The sequence below is a fragment of the Schistocerca nitens genome, chromosome 8 (genome assembly GCF_023898315.1).
Source record: "Schistocerca nitens isolate TAMUIC-IGC-003100 chromosome 8, iqSchNite1.1, whole genome shotgun sequence".
NCBI classification, from domain to species: Eukaryota; Metazoa; Arthropoda; class Insecta; order Orthoptera; family Acrididae; genus Schistocerca; species Schistocerca nitens.
Window position 1 is genome coordinate 181479309 of NC_064621.1, and position 24556 is coordinate 181503864.

The window sequence follows — 24556 nt, forward strand, 5'->3', positions numbered from 1 at the left end:
TGAGCATGTGAGCGGCGCATCATGCTCACCACAGACCACTTCAGTAACTCTTCTACGACTGACTAAATCTATACAGAATCCAGGCTGCCTTTCCTCTGTGCACATAGACTGAAAAAAAATTGGAGGTTGCTAAATGGCTAATCACCAAGACGAATTTTTCAGTGGTGCCTATTTACTCGCCCTCAAAATATACCACTGGTTGAGCTTCTAACATTTGAATAAATGCGTCCCTGGCGTTTGTCCAAAGGAGCCAATCGCAAGAAAATCCGTTAAGAAAACCCACGTATATAATTACCTGCCTGAACGGCGTCTCCAGCCAACTTTGGAAGTAAAACTCGGCTGCCGTTGTCAGATCTCTGCTGCAAAGCGGAAGCAGGAAGGTCCACATGAATTTAGCAAGCTGCATGTGTCTGCATGTGTTTGCAGTCAATCATGTTTAGGACAGTTTGTTACAGTTACAAGGCAGGGTCGTCTCTACGGGGGAGCGGAGTGGAAAAATCTTAATACACTTTCAAATGAATATATTAAACATGACAATGAAAGGTTAGCCTAAATGAAGAAGTGTGAGAATAATTTTAAAATATTGGGTTGGCGCACAAATTCGTAGAGCTTTTCCATGCACAACAGATGCACATAAGAGAGAGTTTCGTCATCAATATTACGTTCTCCTTCAGTATTTTCAACAGTCTGCCAACGCTGATCTAGATCTACGGTTACCGGTTGTAGAAATCACGTGCTTTCGAAGCGAAGAACTCACCGACCCATGTCAGGAACGCATTTTCATCATGATAGTGAGTTCCTTGAAAGTTATTCGTCAGAGAATAGAGACAGCCAAACTCTGAGGGTGCAAGATCAAGTTAATAAGGTGGGTGCGGAATGACTTCCCAACCCACCTCCTGTATAGTGGTTTTTGTTGCCACTACATGCGGATGTCGCACGATTGTCTATTGATCAGAGTTCATCACATTTACCAGTTCTCACGTACAATAACGTGGATCATTGTGGATCAATACGTTTAAACTATCTTCATCAACCCCCGTAGGTCTTCCTGAACATACAGGGCTATTAATGGCAAAACGATATTCCTGTTACTCCTCTACTGAACTCAAGCATAAGAATATGCCGGAATGTTCCAAGGTCTCCACTTGGCACAGCATTTTCTAGCCTCCACAGCTCCACTCACTATATCAGAATGTCAAAATTCCAATATGTAGGCTCAAATAGCAACAGTGAACTTCAAAAAAACGACAATCGGTAAATAAATCCGTAGCAACCGCAATACCATCAAACAAAACAAAAGCGCTACGAAGTCATTCACCAACCTAGTACAAATAATTCATAAAAGGTAGTGTCTTACAGGAAATAACCTATGGATCGGTTGAGGGGCACGCCGACATAGTCCTCGCAATTGCGATGAACACTGTGTGCGAGTGGTGTGGCGGTTAACGCAAGTGCCTAGTAAGTGGGAGGTCCTGTGCTCGAGTCTGGTCTCTACTCATAATCACCTATGCGCTGATTCCATATGAAGTCCCAATGCAGCTGATATCCATAGTTCCTCCCTTTTCCTTTCCTTTGTCCGCCTCCTCTTTCAGTTTACGTGATATATAACGCAGTTGTGTTCTGCGCGTGGTAACTGTTCTTTCAGACATGCCCGAAAGAACAGACACCACCCCCTCATACATATTTCTTTTTTCTCTCTTTGTCTCGATCTTTATTTTGCAACGAACTTGCTATAAAAATTAAAAGTTAATGTACATACTGAAATGCTAGGGTCTCACTATCATTTCTATAAACCTGTACAAATTCAGATTTTTTAGCAGGCAAATACAAAGAAAAGTCAGTGAATATTATTTCGGCACTATCTCCACAGTGACTGAGCGAGGTGGTATAGTGGCAAAAGCCTTCAAGTCGCATTTCATAAGCCCGGGTTCAGTACCCGGCTGGGCTACCAAGACATCGGTTTTCTACGGTCACCCAGATCAGTCCATGTCAACTCTGGGATGTTTTCTTACAAGAGTCAAAGCCGTTTCCTTCGCCTCCAGTAGTAAGAAATCAGAGCAGAACTACTTCTCTCATAATCTTATCTGGGGATGGGATGTAAAACACCAGTCTTCTTTAGGGATCGAAATAATCGACTGGTGAAAACCGATACAGTTGTTTTTAATTCTGAATAACTGGTATTTTTCGATATTAGTTTTGATATCGATTATAACAAGAGTTTTTTATTTTTTACTCCAAGGCAAGTAAAAGAGCGAAATATCTGTTAGCCATAGCATCGGAGGAAAAATTTTTCGTCTTCAACAAAGGCAGTAGTTTTTATTCGTAAAATCTGCATTGATCTGAAATACTGCGTTTCCACAGAAAATGAAAAAAGGTATCTGTGTTATCTTAATAACAATACCAACAGGAAGGAGCAAAAACACATGACGCAGAAATCAGTACAGAATTGCTGGGCCAATAATTTCCCTGTTGCCTTATGTCGTGCCTTAAGGTATGTGGAGTGTGCAAGGCTTGCGCCCACGTGGTCTATCCGTGATTGCTGACATTCGTCGCCAGACATCGGTCGTATTGCAGAATGGCACCAACTCTAGCCTGGATATATTCTTACGAAATGACGTAGCAATAAGGTACGGTGCTTCATTTGCTTTAAAGGACAAAAGATTTGTCTGCCATTTCTATGAAATAATAAAACAGGAAGGAAATTATCATAACACTCATAAAGTAAAAACTTAAAAACAGTTCATTCATAGTATACAACAAAAGCAGAACATAGGTGATCCGCTGCCTGTGTCTACATAGTGTTCCTTTAGCTACTCGTAGGCTTTGAAAACGGACAAATTCACACGAAAAATAGAGTTGTTCAGCCTCAGTTTTCATCCTTGTAGCACTGACTATTCGAAAATCCCAAATAGTGGTATATTCACCGATTACAATATGATTTTTGAATAGAGTTTCAAAAAGTCAGAATCAGGAGGAGAATTCAATTTTTTTATTATATGGGGCCACTTATCACTTTTCGAGAAAAGCAGCGAACGCTGAACTGATTAAGTGGTCTTTCATTTGACTATTTAACTGAATATTTTGATTCTATGTATCTTGAAACTGAAGGAGTCAAAATTTTACATTTTTTTTCGATTTCTTCGATTGTTATAAATATTTTTAAATACTACGAATAAAAGAGGGATACTATATTGTTCCACTAGCTGGTTATTATCAGTGGTTTTAACAGTAAGGTTAAAATGGCATGGAAAGAAGCCGATTGTTACAGCGACCACCGGCATCCCTAATCTTCCTCCCTTCCTTCCATCTAATCGTGTGTTGATATTCAAGCGAGTCGTTCTGGAGAACAGTTTGGTTCGAGGAACTACCAACTGGACAAGTTACGATCGGATTGTGGCATGCTATGTGTTCACGCCATGAGAGGCTAGCCAAGGCCGTGCACTAACCCTCTAGTGCAGACTGTGGCACGGGTGTAGACTTCCAGCCACCTTGTACTACTCGATATTGGTAATTTTCAGTTGTGAGTGGCTTATGACAGCGATGGGGAATTTCAGCTATTAGTTCATTCCGTACTCGCTGACTCTGAGGAGTGAAACGCGTGAAGTTTCCCGTAATTATCTTCTCTCTTCGACTGTCGACCAGCGTTCACATTCCAGTATCAAGCTACCTGCGGCCGACAAGTGCGCTGCGGGACTCAGGATAAACCGCTAAAGATGGTGGCACAAGAAACTCTAACAACTCTAACAACTGAGGCACACTTGTCCTACAGTTAGAATTTGGCGTTATACACACACGAAAAAAAGTTTTGCATCACTCCAGTCCCCAGAACTCCTGAAGATATACGTTGACTGTGGGTATTGTATCACAGACACAGTCCCTTTGACTGTTCAGAGATGTCAGTAAACGCGCCCAAAGATGAAAACAACCATGTATGAGCAGCGCGTATTAGACAGAGGGGCCAAGAAGGAGGTACACGGCTCGTGTTGTCTGTAGTCCAACCATGCCTAAGCGGTCAATACCGCTGTTCGATCACATCCGCATTGTTACTTTGTGCCAGGAAGGGCTTTCAACAAAGGAAGTATACAGTCGTCTCGGAGTGAACCAAAGCGATGTTGTTCGGACATGGAGGAGATACAGAGAGTCAGGAACTGTCGATGACATGCCTCGCTCAGGCCGCCCAAGGGCTACTACTACTGCAGTGGATGACCGCTGCCTAAGGATTAAGGCTCGGAGGAACACTGACAGCAACACGACCTTGTTGAATATCAAACTGTGCACAATAGGCTGCATGATGCGCAAGTTCACTCTCGGCGTCCATGGAGAGGTCCATCTTTGCAACCACGACACCACGCAGACAATCGTCGGAGACGTGTTTGGAGGCAACCATGTCAGGCTGAACGCCTTAGACACACCGTCCAGGAAGTGCTGCAAGTTGCGGGTTCCCTGCTGTTTTGGAATGGCATTATGCGTGGCCGACGTACGCCGCTGGCGGTCATGGAAGGCGCCGTAACAGCTGTACGATACGTGAATGCCATCCTCCCACCGATAGTGCAACCATATCGGCAGCATCTTGGTGAGGCATTCGTCTTCATGGACGACAAATCGCGCCCGCATCGTGCACATCTTGTGAATGATTTTGTTCAAGGTAACGACACCGCTCGACTAGAGTGGCCAGCATGTTCTCCAGACATGAACCCTATTGAACATGCCTGGGATGGATTGAAAAGGGCTTTTTATGGACGACGTGACCCACCAACCACTCTGAGAGATCTACACCGAATCGCCGTCGAGGAGGGGAACAATCTGGACCAACAATGCCTTGATGAACTTGTGGATAGTATGCCACGACGAATACAGGCATTCATCAATGCAAGAGGACGTGCTACCGGGTATTATAGGTACCGGTGTGTACAGCAGTCTAGACCACCACCTCTGAAAGTCTCGCTGTATGGTTTTACAACATGCAATGTGTGGTTTTCATGAGAAATAAATAGGGAGGAAAGGATGTTTAGGTTGATCTCTATTCCAATTTTCTATACAGGTTCCGGAACTCATGGAAGCGAGGTGATTCAAAACTTATTTTGATGTGTGTAGTATCCCAGTGTGTCAAAGTGCATCTAACAATGACACAGAGCTTTTGTGGCAATATAAGGAAACTTGTTAAAGAAGGGAGAAGGGAATATGAAACCGAAGACAATGAGTGAGACGTAGGTACGGCGACGGTGAGTGGACTGTTTGAACTGTTACGCACAGACGAGTGTTAACTCTGCCATTTAAATTCCTACAATAGTACTTCCGGCTACGTCTATGGAATCAATCACGGCATTACTGCGTCACACGTGTGTGGTAATCCACCTTTAGTCAGTGACTGTGTATTGTATCTTACGGTTGTGTCAGCTGTTAGTTATCTGGACGTCAGGTTTTTGGCGTGGTCTCGCTATAAGACGAGGCAGTCAAGTGATGAAGAAACTCCGACATCATATACTGTAAGTAGCCATACTATTAGTAAGCCACTGTCGGGTTCAAGTAGTAGCAAAATTGCAAAGAAGATTACAGCGTATTTTCATAAACATAACTCCGATTTTTTAAAGCTTGAGTCTGTGTTACTGATGCCGAAGAAGAGACCACAGCTCGGTGCGTCTATATATATATATATATATATATATATATATATATATATATATATATATATATATATGTTGTATAGATCGTGTCAGCTCACATCGTGCCGGCCGGAGTGGCCGAGCGGTTCTAGGCGCTACAGTCTGGAACCGCACGACCGCTACGGTCAGAGGTTCGAATCCTGCCTAGGGCATCGATGTGTGTGATGTCCTTAGGTTAGTTAGGTTTAGGTAGTTCTAAGTTCTAGGGGACTGATGACCTCAGATATTAAGTCTCATAGTGCTCAGAGCCATTTGAAAGCTCACGTGGGAGAAGAACTGATTTTACCCGCAGCAAATGTGATAAGTAATGCTTTGTTCGAGAAAAAATATACACAAAAAACAATTAAATTCTGTTATCAGGTATAACTGTGAAGGGAAAAATTGATGAAATGTCATAAAAAGTGGAAGGAGCTGTCATGACTGCTTTCAAACAAAGAGAACATATGGTACTGCAGCTTGATTACAGACGCTCCTTCCACGGTAATTTATTAGCTTTCGGTCGTTTGGAGTTAAATGGTAGTTTGGAAGATGAACTACCGTTTTCACTATGTTTTCCGACAAAAAAAACTGGCGAACAGAATTTCAAATCTGTTGACAAATTTATGAAAGGAAATTAAGTAGATTGGTCAATGTGTGTAGGTTTGACAACTGATGGTGGACGTATTATGTCGTGAAAATGTTGTGTCTGGTATTAGTACTGTCTTAGTCGTTGAAAGTTAGGCCAGTTGCTGTCTTCGTTCAAAGGACACATTGCAGCATACACAGAGGGGCTGTTGCAGTTACTTTGGACGAGTGTGTCAAAAACACTTGCTGATGCAGTAAAAATCGCCAACTTTATTAAAGCAAAGCCTAAACACATTGGAGATTTTGATGTTTTGCTTGATGAAATGGGCAGTGAGCTCATACAGTTTCTATTTCACAGCAAAGTTCGGTGACGGCCGAAAGGTAAAACAGTCTCAAGATCTTTTGAAACTCAGTGACGAACTCGGGGTTTTTCTTATGGATGGAGATTGTGACGGAAAACTTGTATATTCCTGCTTAGACCGTGTCACCGATGGAAACTTACTGATGTAGCTGGCATATTTGGCGGATATTATGGTGTCCTCAACGTTCTCAATTTAACTTTACAAGGCAAGGATATTGTTAAGTTTTCAGTGCAAGACAAAGTAAAAACAAAGGTAGGGAAACGTCAACGATGGGCTCAAGAAGTGTAACGATACTCCTTCGACGTATTTCTATCCTTACACGATATTCTGCAAACCAGTTAAGTCAAAATTGATTAAAACTATAAATGATCATCTCAGATCTCAAATCTTTGGCGACCAGCCTTAGGTAATTTAAAATATATGTTTACTTACAGTTTTATGAAAATGTCTTTAATAGGCCTATTTGTAAACATTAACATTCTTTAAACAACAACTTTATGTAAATAGTTAATTTTTCAAACCCTAGGAGTTTTAAAACCAATCATAATATATTTTAGTTACTTATCGTATGCTGCTATTACAAATTTTATTCTTCATTCATATGAATGAGTAATCTACTGACTAGACTTACTTCAACAGTATCTATACCTTTTTATGTTTCTTCTGGGAACTAGTTCCCTGAAACTGAGGGCAAAATCCAATGGTTCAGAAATCTCTTTGGAAAATAATACTTTAAAAATTATTTTATAAATTCTCGTGATGAAGACTCGTCAATTGAACTATTACGTGAGCTGACTATCAAATCGTTCTTTAGAACAATACCGTTGGTCCCGACCTGCATAAAATGTTCGGTAAGACTATCTAGCAATTACCAAAATTGTACTTGTATATCTGATGGGCTTCTAGACTACCTATCCGTGTGAACGAGCCTTTTAAACTTTACTTTTTTTCCAAACTAAGTACGGGAATAGACTGAATGTTGATCGTTATTTGAGGCTTTTAATCCGTATATTGAGATTCTCGTGGGGACAAGCAATGAAACGTCCCCTTTTTAAAAATTATACAAGACTGTGCTTAAACTGATACACAATATTTTTAGCGCAACGCAATCTGACTTTCAAAAATCCCTACAAAAGAATGGCCCTGACTAACATTAACCTATAGTTTTCACAAATCACTTACCTCACAAAAATCTTCGTTACTCAAGCTACTGCAATACAACGAGCGCCACTACTGCCAGCTAAATAAAAGATTCAAAGTACTGAAGGCACTAACTACTGATAGGCATAGTTAGCAAATGAAAGATTTTGATAGAGAACAACCAATGTATTTACCTCAATAGTCATAATATATATAGCAGTTCATGACAAATTTCAAAACTCCGCCATCTATCTCCCCACATCCACCACTGCTGGCGGCTCACCTCCAACTGCGCAACACTACGCGCTGTTCACATCCAGCTGCCGCTGCCCAACACTACAATGGCAGACAACAATGCAAACTAGCCACAGACTGCACACAGCACAGCCAGTGATTTTCATACAGAGGTGGCGTTACCAATAAAAAAACCTAAACAGCCTACTTACATAGCCCCCATGCTCCCCACAAAAAATTTTACAAATTGTTTTGGACAGTGGCCAATAATGATTTGATAAAATTTTTTTTATATTTACAATAACAAAGATATCAAATGCACACACTTATTGATACATTGTTGGTCAAAAGCTAAACTTTCTCACAGTCCATAAAGACAGTCCTATCTTTCATCGCAGTAAAATAGCAGTGTTTTTCTCAAAGTCTGAGCAGTAAAAGAAAATGCACACGGAAGTAGTGGATTTCCATGCAGTCTTGAAGAAGTAGTGTTGTCCTTCCAACGGAAAGACAGTGCTGACTCTTGACATGCAGACAGGTATTGGGCCACAACAGAGCAAACCCACAGCAGAGTCAGTCGAAGTTTTGAAGAGTATTGGTGGGTAGGTCATCACAGAGCAGACCCACTGTAGTCCTGGTAGAGATTACGGTATTGGTGGGCCACCAGAGGTGCAGACCCACTGCAGTCCTTGTAGAAATAATGGTATTGATGGATCATCAAGATGCAGACCCACTGTAGTCCTTATAGAGATAATGATATTGGTGGGCCATCAAAGATGCAGACCCACTGTAGTCCTTATAGAGATGGCCAGCAGCCATCTGTTGCGACTGTGCAGGTGCAGAGTCACCATCGAAGAGTCTTGCTGACAATATAGCAAGTCAATAAACCACCACTTGTGCACTCACAAAGTTTTTGGAATTGTCCTTAGAACCAGCAATGCTGTTATCCATCCCCTTGCTGAATTATGAACACACGTGCAAACACTAACAGTCCCTACATCTCACATATTGTCCATATACTATGACCAACAGAAACGTGTGCAGTGAAATGGAACTTACAAGTTACTTAATTTGATGAACTGGTGTCAATTACAATTTTATAACATAAGAATACAATTACAAAGGTACAAAATACATCATTAAAGAACATAACAATACAGATAACATTTGTAGTACAGGCTTTACAACAGAATAGAAATAAACATATACATCAATGTTACAGGAATTATGAGATAAGTAGATACATAAAAGATCAGAATAAATTTTGAAACATCAACTTCACACATGAGCATTAAAACAAAACAGAATAAATAATGTCTAAGCATATTTACAAGGTAAATAACATATTATTAATGCCAATTATATTTGAGGATAACAGTATTCCTCATCATAGTGAATGTAGCTTAGTATTAGAAAAATTCTACAACATAAGTCTTATCAGATAAACATATAAATACAGGAAAAACATAAATACCCAAGGGTACACAAACATATAGTGGAATAATACAAGGAAAGGACAGGGTTTGTTTTACTGCAATATTTTGCAAACAAAACTTTCTTTACTTCTCGGAGATCTCCAATCGTTCTTCATTATTTCCAAAAGTCCTATCTATACCTGCTTTTTGTACTTTTCTCGTGTGGCCTCTCAGTGCATTTCTGCAAATTCATCGCAACTCATTCTCTTATAGGCTACCCCCTCTTAAGTTAACTTAAATCTACTGAGCTCAGATGCTAAACTAAGGGACGAGGCAATGCAGCAGCACAAAACAATTAACGCAAACAGCAATGACAAAAAAGTGCAGATTTGCAAAGGAAGCAGCATTTTAGAAATTAGTGAAGCAATTGCAATATTACAACTAATATAAGGCAATGTGCAGCAAACAAGAAAAATAAATCTGGCTTAGCAGAGTAACACAAATTAAAATTCAGTAGCACTATGCCTGGCAAACAGCAGCAGCAAATGCTATAATTAATACCTAAGCATGGCAAAGATCAAGCAGAAAAAATATTACACTAAAGACAACAACACAGACAAGGGAAATGTCTATTCACATCTTAATGTCTATGTAATTAAAGTTGTGCACCACAACTTATTCTACCATAAAAATAACCAAGTACTTGAAAAGTAAATTATGTATGCAGTTCCTGTGAAGGGAAATGCCTTTGTGCTCCCTCATTTTTTTGGGAAGTGTATTACAAAATTAGTATTTACTGGATCTGTAGACAGAAAATATTTATATTAGTACATCTATAAAATTCTATTTTAACCAATGCTGCAGTGCAGCTAGAAACTAGATATTAAAGAAAATGAGCAAATATGTACAAAGGAAGGCATGAAACATCATTCATTAGCCATGTGGCATTTCATAAGGTAGTACAGAAAATCTCTCAACTAGAAAGACAGTAGTCATAATCAGGTGTATAGACATAAAATATTTCTCGTCATTTCATTAGACTTTTCAGTAAATATAATAAATTAAGAGCGCCACAGTGTTATCATATGTTTTAAAGTTTGAGCGTGTCGTATTTGCGATGCTTTCAGCAAAGAAATGTCAATAGCGAGGATAATGGCCTCTTTTTTTTTTTTTTTTTTTTTGCACCTAATGGCTTTCTTTTGTCAGACGACTACCTCTCAGCTGGGCATCTAAAACGCATTACGTCAAGGTCACTTACCTTTCTTACTGAAATATTTACGACAGCAGTTTGCACTACAGTGACAGTCTCGTATAAAAATTCCACTGTTCGAGAATTTGCATTGCAAATCTCTAGAAACAAAATCCTATAAATATAAGTGTCCAAAAAAAATATTCGTCAGCATTGTGATACAGTCACGCATTTACACACATTTCATAACTCTTAAATTACGATTCATGGTTTCCAACATCCTTTTTCACAAGTCAGAGTCCCTAACCACCATTACTCCTTACCTTATTACACATATAACTATTCGTCGACACTTCTTCAATATTTCATCATAACAGATACGTAGCATAATCAAATTCCACATATAGCATCAGCTTCTTGACCATAAACATACCTCAGCAGCATAATACACATCATCATCGTAAAAATATCATAACACCTCAGTCAAATCTCAAAAACGTCGTAGCTTTCTGCAATAATTTCAAACCCTAAAAAAAATTCTCTGCTCATTTCAATAGTGTCATCTACCTCAAACGTACCTTAAAAATCATGATCTCATACCAAATACATCATTCAAAGCTCTCATAGTATCACAATGGTTCTGAAAAAATGTGAACAGTTCACAAAGTACAGACAAAATACAATTCCATAAGTGTGAAGGTATCCAACTGTGTAATTGCGCAAACATGTGTCACTGATGTATTAAAAAAAATGTTTATCTCTCAGTTAAATGATCAGATAGCTGTGTAATTTGTGTGTTAGAGAAATATGTTACCAATGTGTAAAGTTGTATAAGCAAATGCCATATTAGCTATGGCTCCTTGTGCTTGCCAAACACATGATACACAAAGTAAGCGTGTACCCCCCTGAGGATTAATGTAATTATACCCTCAGTTGTTACAAATTACAGCAATGGAATGAAATGTATCACGGAAAACTTTCTTTGTAATTCAAAAATCTTTAAAAATAAATGTTTTAAGTATAAGATTAATCATTCAAATACGTGTACTGTAGTGCTAAACTGTGCATCTTGTCGCAACATAATCTCTGTGGAAGTGTCGTAGTTATCGTCCTCCGAAAGCTAAGTTCTGCAGAAGTCAATGTACTTACCTCATGATAAACAAAAGTGAAATGCTTTGCGTATAGATATCGTAGTTATTATGCTTATCGGCGTGATGAAGAAAGTACTGTACAGTAACGTATTGCTGTGCCACGAAAAAGGCTGTCTCATTGCTGATATACCACAAGAGTTACTACTAAAACATGTTTTACTTTCCAGAATAAAACAGAAAACGGTGCAGATATAAAACAGATACACTGCAAAAGCAACATGTTAAATTGTCACTCATTAGTAGCGTCGTGATAAAATCGTGTAGCTGTCACATAAACTAACCACTGTCATCTGGTATCTCACTCAAAGTACTTTAAATCCAGAATGTATTTTCAAGTAAACTAAAATGTTGCATCAAAATCTCATTAGCAGTACTAGTATGTGTCCTAAGTATCTAAGCCTGATAGTCGTTACGTAATCGTGCAACTAACAAGCAAGAATGTACAAATACAACACTGTGTCGTCTGTTCACTATAACAATGCATTCGTAATTTCTGTTTAAATAAGTTCTCTTGTTTCTTGATTGGATATTTAACTTCAAACATTGTTGCACGGTAACAGTTTCTAAGTCTGACAATGCATACTAGAAATGTGAAGTGAAAAGTTCTATGGCAAAGACTAAGTTAAAATGCAGATCATCTCTCAATAAACGGTTTTACATGTGAAATGTGGTATAAAGCTTTACTCTTACTAGTACGCAGAGTTTCAACTCCAACGCAATTATCATGTGGTATACATCAGTAAAGAATACTGGAGTTTTTCTCAAGGTTAGCGCCTATGTTATATTTCTCTGTGCCAGCCGGCGTACGCGGCTGCCTGCGGTGCAAGTCATTGTCTGTTTCTTTGTTGGCGCGCGTCGCTATTGGGATTAGGAGACCTAACTTCTACAAATTCAGCTTCACGATAAGGCACTGCCCTGTTTGAAGCTCGCCAGTTCTGATGGAATTCAGGTCTGTCGTTTTGTCGGTAGTTTACATAGTTTCTTGTTTGTCGGTCATGTGGTGGAGAATTTCTCCCTGAATCGTAACTGCGCGCTGAACTGTTGCGTCTGAAAGTATTCTGTCTCCCTTGATAATAATAGTTCTGGTTACCATATTGTCTGTTTCTATGATTGTCTCTGTCATATTCATTACTACGGAAATGCGATCTTTCCCTGTAATTATTATTACTCTGCCAGTGGTTGTCATATGGGTGGTATCTGTTTTGGTCACGATTTGTGTTGTAAGAATAGCCTTGTCATGTCCAATTATTGTTTCTGTCGTCACGAAACTGTGACCTATGTGACCTGTAGTGATTGTTTTCCTGTTTTCGCATCCGGCGACTGTCTGTGTCAATTTCTAATTCTTGTAGGAGTCCCTGAAAAGCTTCAATGTCGTCTTTCCAACGTCCTGCCAAAATAATATTTCTGAAATGTTCAGGCAATTTCATTAAGCAAATGCGGATGAGTTCTGAAGGGCTGTATGGGTTTGAAAGATATTGATTCTTATGCAACATGTCTTCAAAATATTTGACAAGACTGGAAAATTCTGATTGTTCAAAGTGTTTCATCATCATGATGCTATGTTTTACTCGGTCTTGTGTAGCTTGAGACCAATATGCTGAGAGGAAGGCATGATAAAATTCTCCTTCGCTGTGGCAATCGTGAATGACCGATCGCATTCTTACAGCTGGTTCATTCTCTAAATAGCCACACATAAATTGTAATCTGTGCTCTAATGACCAGTTGGTAGGAAAACAATGAGAGAATTGATGGAGCCACGCTTGTGGATGAACGTCGTTGCCAGAATTCTTAAATGTTTTAAATTTACGTGTAGTAATGAACAGCTTATAGTCAAAATCATCATGTCGGCGAGTCGCATATCGGTCATTGTTACGTCGTTTCGGCGGTTCCATTTAAAAATTCGGTGCACCTTGCCAATTTCTTTCATAGTTTCCGAAATGCCCTGTGTTATTATTTTGTGGCTTTTCCGTATTTCTTTGTCCCTCTTCCCGTATTGGGGTGCGAGTGTCCTCTGAAATACGTAATTCTTGTATTACCTGTGTCAGCTGATCTTGTACTTCCCGGATTTCTCTTTGGTGTTGCGTATTTATTTGATTCTGATTTTGTTTGAATTTCCTAATTTGTTCGCACTCTTCTGTGTCGTTAAAGACTGCCGGCCTTGTGTTATTCAGATCCTCATCTACCTTTGTAGATAAGTTAGTGAACTGATCCGAAAGTTCGGCTACTTTCTCCGATAGTGTACTTATTTCCTCAGTGTGTTTTTCTGAACCAAGTTTCAGAGTATTTACTGTGTCCTTTAAATTTTCCTGAGTTTTTGCAACTTGTGTAACCGAATCGGTAGATGCAACTGAGTCAATTTTAGCTTGCAAGGTGTCGTGATTTTCATGAACAATGGTTTGCAGTTCTTTTATGGCTGCTTCGTGATTCTGTAATGCATTTTCATGCCGCGAAAAAATAGGTTGGAAATGCTCACAAATTTGTGTTTTTACGTCATTACAGACTTTTTGACATTTCGATTCGATGTTATGTAACTCAGTAATTAAGTCTTCACGTGTTTGTTCAAGCGTATGTTCCACTGAGTCTAACTTTTGAAGCTTTTGTTCCATAGCGTCTAACTGTTGCTGCGTTTGTCTCTGGTGTTGTTCCATTGTGTCTAACTTTTGAAGATTTGGTCCCATTTCTTTCTGATTTTGTTCAAGTGTTGTGTCTAACTTTTGAAGCTTTTGCTGTGTTTGTCTCTGATTTTGTTCCACTGTGTCTAGCTGTTGCTGTGTTTGTCTCTGATTTTGTTCCATTGTGTCTAACTTTTGAAGCTTTTGCTGTGTTTGTCTCTGATTTTGTTCCACTGTGTCTAACTTTCGAAGATTTTGTTCCATTGTGTCTAACTTTTGAAGCTTTTGCTGTGTTTGTCCCATTTGTTGTATTAATTGTAATAACAATGCACTGGTGTCTGGAACATGTTCCTCAGTGCTTTTCGGCAGTGAATTTGCACCGGAAACATTCACATTTTGACAAGCAGAAAATGTGTCTTGACTTATTTGACAAAATGGTGAGAACCCAAAACCTGAATCTACAGTATTTGCGAGATCGTGTCGTGTCATTTCGGATTCCTGAGGCGAGCTATTGCCGACCGAATGATCGAGAATGCTTCCCTGTTCACTACTTGTTTCATTGTCTACGCCATTATTTGACGCCCACTCCATTTCCCCATGCACAGTTACCAAATTACTACTTTGAATGTCTGTTAATTCATTACACAGTGGTGCTGATAAGCTACGCTCGTCGTCACTATTATTTCTCAGTTTACTTTGTAGCCTAGTGTTACGTTTTTCACACGCCATTATTGTCACAATATTTCACACGATAACACAGAAAAGCACAATTTGAAGAGCAAAGACAAGAGAACACATTAACATAGCACTGAAAATAATATCTAGTTAATTGCAAGCGCAGCTGCGAAATACTTGCTGCAAATCTACATGCATGCCACAACTGTTTTACTGTACAACAATGAAAAACTACAACTACAAAGGAAATTCTCTCTATGATTACGCACTAGCAATAAACAATAGCTACACTAATTACACAAACTACAAGAAAAAAATCAGAAGATTTCAGTGAGGTATCCTAGGCTACGGGTCGACATATGAAACGTCCCCTTTCAATAATGGTACAAGATTGTGCTTAAACTGACACACAGTATTTTTAGCGCAACGTAATCTGACTTTCAATAATCCCTACAAAAGAATGGGCCCTGACTAACATTAAACTATACCTTTCACAAATCACTTACCTCACAAAAATCTTCGCTACTCAAGCTACTGCAATACAGCGAGCGTCACTACTGCCAGCTAAATAAAAGATTCAAAGTACTGAAGGCACTAACTACTGATAGGCATAGTTAGCAAATGAAAGATTTTGATAGAGAACAACCAATGTATTTACCTCAATAGTCATAATATATATAGCAGTTCATGACAAATTTCAAAACTCCGCCATCTCTCTCCCCACATCCACCACTGCTGGCGGCTCACCTCCAACTGCGCTGTTCACATCCAGCTGCCGCTGCCCAACACTACAATGGCAGACAACAATGCAAACTAGCCACAGGCTGCACACAGCACAGCCAGTGATTTTCATACAGAGGTGGCGTTACCAATAAAAAAACCTAAACAGCCTACTTACAACAATACCAAAAATCCTATTGAGTTCTTTTTAACATTGACCACCCGATGAAGCGCCGGAGTTGGGTGCGTCTTGCTAAATAGTAAAATTTCCTAATGGCAGTGTTGCCAACTCAGTTTCTACCATGCACTTCAAAAGTACCTACGTCAGCTTGAAATTCTCTACAGAAGCGAAAAAACTTTATAATAAAGAAATAAAGGTAAATGTTAGCATATGATGCCTCACATTTCCTACGCAGCGTCCTCGAATACACATAGCAGCATCTTTAAGAAAAAAACTTTGCAATAAATAGATAAAGAATAAGTACACTATGCACTGCCCGTCACATATCATTGACTTAAGAGTCCAGGCACTGTGATTCAGCGGCGTATATACGTGGAAAGATGCATGGCATCTTTTTCCTACCACTCCCTCTCCCTTGTACATGCCATTAATATCATTTACATTCTTCTTCTACTTGCCATACTCCTCTAAATTAATTTTTTCTGCTTTCTCTGAAATTTCTTTTAAGTTTTCCTTCATTCTCTTTTCCTTCTCGGTGTTGAAGCAATTATCAGTAGATATCTATATAATAAGAAAAAAACCTGTCGACCTGTTTCTACAGTTCCGTCGTATTTTAAATTACTTGAATTTCAACAACTTCCTTTACGAATTAACTGTTACTTTTGTTACAATAAAAGATAGTGCTTGTAAAACTGTTCGTTTGGAGCTATGAATCGTGACCATGGCGTGTCGGAAAGCACGATTTCTAGATATCCGAGCCGGCCGCGGTGGTCTAGCGGTTCTACGCGCTCAGTCAGGAACCGCGCGACTACTACGGTCGCAGATTCGAACCCTGCCTCGGGCATGGATGTGTGTGATGTCCTTAGGTTAGTTAGGTTTAAGTAGTTCTAAGTTCTAGGGGACTTGTGACCACAGATGTTGAGTCCCATAGTGCTCAGGGCCATCTAGATGTCCGACCTTTGCCGTTTTTGATTTAAGTACTACGTAAACACTAAGCAGAAAGTGTCGATTAATTTGCTCGCTGTCATGATTTCTCACTTCATACAGCAGAAGCTCCGACGCCGATAACGCAGTACTCGGCTGAGCGGGTTGCTACAGGGCTTGCCACCACACGTTCCCGTCTGTTCAGGGAACCGGAAAAAGTGAACCGATTTTTGTTACATGCTCTGCAAGTGACATTACTTAACTTTGATGGGCGTAATTATTTTTGAAGCTATAACCAAAAATGATTTACACCGTAACCGATTCACTACTGTTTTACTCACTAGAGCCCCACACCTGGCTTTGGTCTTGAATACGTGGTCACGTCAAAAATACGTATGAGTAAGTGTGACGTGTGATATTAAGACGTCATCGATGAATGACATTGTTAAAAAGGATAAATAGTCTGACAATGTAAGATGGTTAGGGGGCTAGTGTTTGAAATTTTCACACGGGTCGACAAAATCCCCGGAACCTGCCATGGTAGGTGTGCTGCATATCAGATGTAATGAAAATGAAAACAAAATACACTGTATCGGTCCCCGACGTGGTCATCTTCCATGGCACAGAAAAATGTGAGAAGACACAAGCAGAAATAAAACACTCTGCAGAAGTTGATGAAACGACAAATTACGAGGGACGTTTCAAAACTCCGGCACACTGCTTATGTCCGACCGTTACGATCGCGTGATCAAGTTGAAATTCGTGTCAGTTGTGAGTCACACTTTAGGCGTGACGTTAATGTCTGTGTTTGCTGGTTCGCGTGACTATATCGTGAGAGATTCAGTATTAAAATGGAAGCTGAAACATAGTCAGGTCGGTTTACACGTAGAGACCAGCTGTCATACATCAACATCGAATCCCAAAGTGGATAGAACCCACCGTCAATTTACAAAGCTTTTAGGCAGATGTGTGGGAATATTGTAGTGGACTGGTAATAGTGTAGTGGATCGTAGCACAATATCACGGAGGTCTGCTCGTTTTCGTGACGTTAGGACAAGCACTGAGGATAAGCGCTGTCCAAGAAGTGGAAGGACACCAACTGCAACAGACTACTCTTTCACGTTATTTTTAATGATATTTTAGAAAGGGTAGACGAAAAACATGTGCTAAAATTTCACATTAGGCCAGAATGTCATTCACTTCAGTTTACAGAATCATAACTGAAATGTTACAGATGAGAACTGTTGTTGCCAGATGGGTTCCGTATGATCAGATGAAAATCAGAAAGCTGGTCGCAAGAGAAGCACAAAAGAATTATCTCAATGTTATCGAACAGAAGGAGAACAGTTTACGATAAGGATACAAGATTTTGAGCCAGAACTCACGTCTCAGTCGTCCCAATGGAGAGGTTCCGACTATCTGCGCCAGAAAACATTCCGCTACCAAAGATGAAACTGATGATGAGCTTAGCGTATGGCAGGAATGCTGTCATAGCTACAAACAGAGTGTCCCGGGGATGCATTTCTTCTGAGCCCGAAAATTCGTCAAAGAAGGTCTGACATGTTTCCATCTGGTGTCATTTTACATGATAATGCAAGACCGCATATTGCCCTACCAGTGAGAGAACACGTTACAAATATGGATGGGACATACTTCTGCACCCACCATATAGTCCTGACATGAACCCACCAGAATTTGACTTGTTTCCCAAAGTGAAGGAGCATTTTCATACAGTTGCTGAAGCTTCTAGTGAAATGATTCAAGTAATCAAAAGGAAGGTGCCCTATCCCTAAGACGGACGTTGCCAAAACTTTAGGAAGTTGACATAAACACAAATGGAGATTATACCGAAGGCCTGTAAAGTTGTTACGTAAAATATATTATTTTCATCATTTGTATCTTACAGTGTTCAGAATTTTTGAAATGACACTCATATATAAAAGATGAATTGAATGACGCGTTCAAGATCAACAAGACTAGCCTTTAGTGTCTAATGATGATGACTGGCGAGCTTTCAGCTTTCCTTTAACAATTATCAAATCAGCCCTGATTACATATACCTTAACTCCTTACCCAACCGTTATGCTAGAAATTGCAGAGATATTGGTCTCTAGAATTGCTGCTTCCTGTGAACTACCACAAAAAATGTATGGACACTTAGCATCGACCTGGCTGCCACGAACTGAATCGAGGATAATCACTAAGAATTACAGAATGTTACCTATGGTTGCAGTTAGCTCAACATCATGTAACTTCCGTTGTCTCTAGTATTTTATCAGCGGTAAACGACGCATGATAACTGAAGATCTCAGTTCACTTTCCAGTAATTTGACCCCTACCGTTGTTTGTGCCACTTTGTCAGTAACATCTACAAGGATTTCAGCTTTTATATCCGTCAATTCGTCTGAGACAACCAAACAACCTTACTATATTTTATTCGTGTAGTCCTTCTGAAAAAAGGCCTACCTACTTACGTTCCCACATCCTTTCCCCTAGTTAATCTCGTCACCAAGTGTTCTGCACTCGTTATAATAAACCTAACAATCAATGCCATTTGTCGATATGAAGCTTCCTTTTCCGTTACACTAATGATGGTGGTGGCGATGGTGGTGGTAGTGGTATGTTTAGGGTACTCAACAGTGAAGCCATCAGCTAGAATAGTACAAGTGTGATTATTAGTTCTTAGAAGCATGCATCAGAGTTTAAATTAGAAAATATAATCGCAGACATCCCGGAACTCTCTCACTCTCACTGTAACACAAAACAGCAAAAGATTAAAATAGATTGACTACAACCACATAAAATCTAAAATAGTGGAACAAGGAACGTGCCTACAAGATCAACTTGAAAATAAATGATGAAGCGACAACCCTGGAAACACTTTAAAAAATAGTATCTAAAACACTTATGAGAAAAACGGACATAGCACAGCAACTCAAAGCACGAACCACATTCGATTCATCGTCACTTAAAATGGAGGGAAAGACAATTGGTAAATGGGTTGCAGCCGTCATGATTTGGTATAAAATGCATCGGGTTAAAATTTTGAGTACAGAAACCTGTAACCCGCAAGCACTGCATACCGGAGGGTCTTCCTGTCTAAGGAGGAATCAATGCGTCAGAGGACAGACTGCTACTCGGAGGCACGTTAAAAGTACTTGCTCCCCCCCTCAGTGGCCGGAAGGGGGAACCCCATGGTCTTGTTGGTTTCATGGGCCTCAGATGGTTGTTCTCCAGTCCCAACAGACGCATGTTATTGTGTTCAATGGCGGGTAACTGGATGGACGGGGGCACCACATTCGGAAAATTTGACTGCCAGGCAGGCATCCTTAGCTGCTGTATTGGCTGCTTCATTACCCTGAATGTCCCCATATCCTGGTACCCAGCAGAAGATACATCGTTTCCCTGCCTCTGCAGGTGGAAAAGTGTGTCATGAATCAGCTGAAGATAGTTATCAGCTGGATATTTGTGATCGATAGCCTGAAAGGGAGACGACGAGGAATTTGGTAGCAGGGGGGCAGCATCTTCTCCAGTGCTCTCCAGTCTATAAATATCTTAGCACAGCCGATGGAATTATTCTGTTTAGACACAGTCACTCTGCTCGTCTACAATTCTCTAAAACATCCATTTAAAAACAGAGGCTAGAGTAAAAATCTTCTTGCGCACTGCCAGATCTAAAATAATCCTAGGTCTTCGTTTTACCCTGGGAGGTGAACGACTCCAACGGCGATGAAGCATCGAAATATAGTCTTCGCCAGTAGCCACTAAATCCTGCCGCAAGTGAATCATGAATGGCATCGTATACCGTGGCTTATTTCTAAGAAGTCGGTCCAGTGGATGGCGAGCAACAGTATGGAATGCCGGTGATCGTCGCTTGGAGAGTAGGCTGCACGTATGATGCACCATGAGGAACAGCAACCGGATGACAAGTGGTGGTTCACCAGCTTCAACACAGAGGCTAAGAACTGCACTCGCTCTATACGCTCCTGTCGCGGAGCGTATGCACTCATGATGAGCAGCATCAGTTATCTTAAGATGGTGGTGCTGAGTCTTAAGGCTAGGTTCTCATTGAAAATAGTGGAAAATTCGACTTTTACTGTATCTTTTGAATGGTATATGTGTATAATGTTGAGACGAAAAGGTTTTTTAATCCGTGCTTTACACAAGTTTCTATAGCCCATTTTTCGAAGCAGGGTTACGGCAGCCGTGGGACGCTCTCAGCTGCAGACGCCCGTCCCAGGCGGAAAACTCGTCGTGCACTCATAATGACTTGTATCCCAGTATTCATGCAACCATATTCGCCGAAAAAGTTGACGAACATGTGCAGGCTGGTGAACGCCAGATCAGTTTTCTCGCCAAGAAAGAGAGCATTGCTCTCCAGGAACAATTCCAGTTACAGGAAGGAATGACACACGGTCTTGGAATTGCAGACTAAAATTAAGTACCCAAAACACTTTATTTGGCCAAATTTTGGTCAAGATATAATTTTTGGCCCGCCATATTGGACTAGCCATTTGGAATTTTTTAAATCTAACTTCAGATCTGTGTTCAGAGACATCAAAAATATGTAATAACTTTCAGTTTTTATGCAGAATAATACATATAAAAGTTTTCCCTAAACTTTTCTCGACAAACGATTTTCCAGAACTGCGTGTAGCGTAGAATAAGAACAGTTCAACCTAAAAACTTCTGTAGGAGATAGCACCATAACGTTAAATGTAAGGTTATTTCATGGTGGTTAGGTATACGTTCCCATAAATTTAAAGTACTATCAATTGATATCTATTTTTTATTTCAGGTAACACCTGTGGGACCACACTGCACATAGTCTGTGTACTTCAAACTCACAGGCCCTTCATCAAACCATTACTACGGGCGCCATGTTTTTGTAATGAAAATAAAAAATTAGTATGAGCAATGATAATCCTTTGTATGTTTTTTTTTAATTATTTATAAAAGATTTCGAAATTTTACCTATTTTTTGCTCATTGGAATGGGAACTTGGTCTTAAACTGTGCAGCCATGGTCAAGGCTCGCCAACGATTCCATCGTTCTTTAAGTCAGAAAGATGCACATGCACAGGCACTTCCTCTGTATGTAATGTGTTGTGATCTCAACCTGAAAATTTCCAGCAACATTCCACGCACCCACTAACCATCACGTAGTCACAAATTTATTCGTATGTAATAACAACATTCTCTTTACTAAAAATACTGAATATGAGCTCGCTCAAGGTTTGAATATTAATTAGCACATTCCACAAGCAGCCGTCAGTGTAGCTCGCAACTGACGAATTTCCACCTTCGAGCTTGCAGAATCCTGAAAATCTTCAAAGCGAAAACCAACGAAAAGATGCACAGCAAAACAACACAAAAATGTTATGTGGGCGCGACCGCGGGCATTACAGTGCCTGAAGTAAAAAGAACGAAATTAAATTTTCTGTCCAACTCTAAATTAACAAAGCTAAGGTCATGTAGCCTGACCCGATTTCAAAGAGAAAAAACAGAGACACTTACGTTTACTCTTAACTTCATTACTACACTTACGCCACCTTTCCTGTCAGTTAGCGCGGTATTTTGAAATCGGTAGTAGGAACTAAAATTTGCCAACAATGCAACTTGAGACTGACAAGCGCGCTTACAACCAAAACAATAGTCACATAATCAATTTTTATATAACTGGAGTCAAGTTGGAAGAAATAGTTTCAGTGATGCTTCTTCATAACTTCTTTGATTATGGTTTTACTTCTCTCGAAGTGGAAGGTCGGTAAATTAGGGGCCAGAGCAGGTAATACCTGCTTTGGCATTCAACATATCTCTTAGTCTTCCTTCAGGCATAAAACGACCTAAATCAGATGCGGTATATATCGCGAAATATATAACTTGCTATTTCTAGGAAATTTTTTCACAAATATTTGATTAAATGAGGACTATTATTGCACGCATTTTGTTTGTCGATTAGAAACCACAAAAATTTCGTGTCTCGCGTAATTTTCTCGGAACACCGGGAGATTTGTGAGGCCGGCCGGAATGGCCGAGCGGTTCTAGGCGCTTCAGTCCGGAACCGCGCTGCTGTTACGGTCGCAGGTTCGATTCCTGCCTCGGGCATGGATGTGTGTGATGTCCTTAGGTTAGTTAGGTATAAGTAGTTCTAAGTTCTAGGGGACTGATGACCTCAGAAGTTAAGTCCCATAGTGCTCAGAGCCATTTGAACCATTTGAACATTTGTGTGAAATCTGGGACTGTCCCGGCAAAACAGGGACGTTTGGTCAGCCCATTACATTGCTCAAGCACGCAGAGAAAATATCATCAGGCATATTGTCAACACATGTAAATAGGGCAAAAGTTTTTCAATTATAGGAATGCATGTACCGAGAAATACCTTCAGTCACTCGAAATACGACCCATTTTATTATATTTTGATTAATTTATTTAGTTAAGGTTTTTTTAAGAAAATTCTTTGCTTCTTATATATTTTTTTGTTTTCAGTTATGATTTCCAGTGGTTTTATTTAGGTTCTAACTTCAATCTTTTAAGAGCTAAAGAATATAATATAATGTCCCGCAGCGTCGATCACGCTGGTACTTCTCGTCGGAACTGCTCCACCTGAAATCTCTAAAAGGTTTATTTCGCTACGCAAGATCGCTCTGCACAAATAGGTACTATGTTGTATGATGCGTATCAATTGATGTGTCTAACTTTTTTATCAACGAAAAGTTTTTTGCTTCTGAGATATCTCTCGAAGAATATTGACCGTGAAAAATGTAGGCTCGCACTATCATTCCACACTGCACCTCCAATCGATCTACGTCACGTGATATCTGAAGCATGTTTGTCCAATCTTTTATAAATTGATAAATACACACCTTGAATGGGTGTTATTTTCTTGAATTTGTTTTTGTGCCATCAACTAACTAAACATTCACAATGCAGCTTAAAAGTGTCACACAACAACAGCAAAATCTCCCCAACATAAAATACATTCGATCTCTGGAATCTCTTGATACAGAGTCCTCATATATACATCTTTGGTTGCTTATTCCAGAGAGATGCGTCCGTAGCACGGAACGTCCAGTTCTCGCAGACAATACTACTCTCGACAATAATAATTCGCCGCACCTGAGTCAAAGTATTTCACTATTTACCATCCATTGCTGCAATCAGGTCGCGTAATACAGACTAGCCGTAAACACATGAGTTGTCAGATCCGAATACAGCACTTGCTGCGGTTCTCGACCAATCAAAGTAAACTATTCATACGTTCACGCGTCCGCCGTATAGTTGTTGTTGTTGTGGTCTTCAGTCCTGAGACTGGTTTGATGCAGCTCTCCATGCTACTCTATCCTGTGCAAGCTTCTTCATCTCCCAGTACCTACTGCAACCTACATCCTTCTGAATCTGCTTAGCGTATTCATCTCTTGGTCTCCCTCTACGATTTTTACCCTCCACGCTGCCCTCCAATGCTAAATTTGTGATCCCTTGATGCCTCAAAACATGTCCTACCGACCGGTCACTTCTTCTTGTCAAGTTGTGACACAAACTCCTCTTCTCCCCAATCCTATTCAATACCTCCTCATTAGTTATGAGATCTACCCATCTAATCTTCAGCATTCTTCTGTAGCACCACATTTCGAAAGCTGCTATTCTCTTCTTGTCCAAACTATTTATTGTCCATGTTTCACTTCCATACATGGCTACACTCCATACAAATACTTTCAGAAATGACTTCC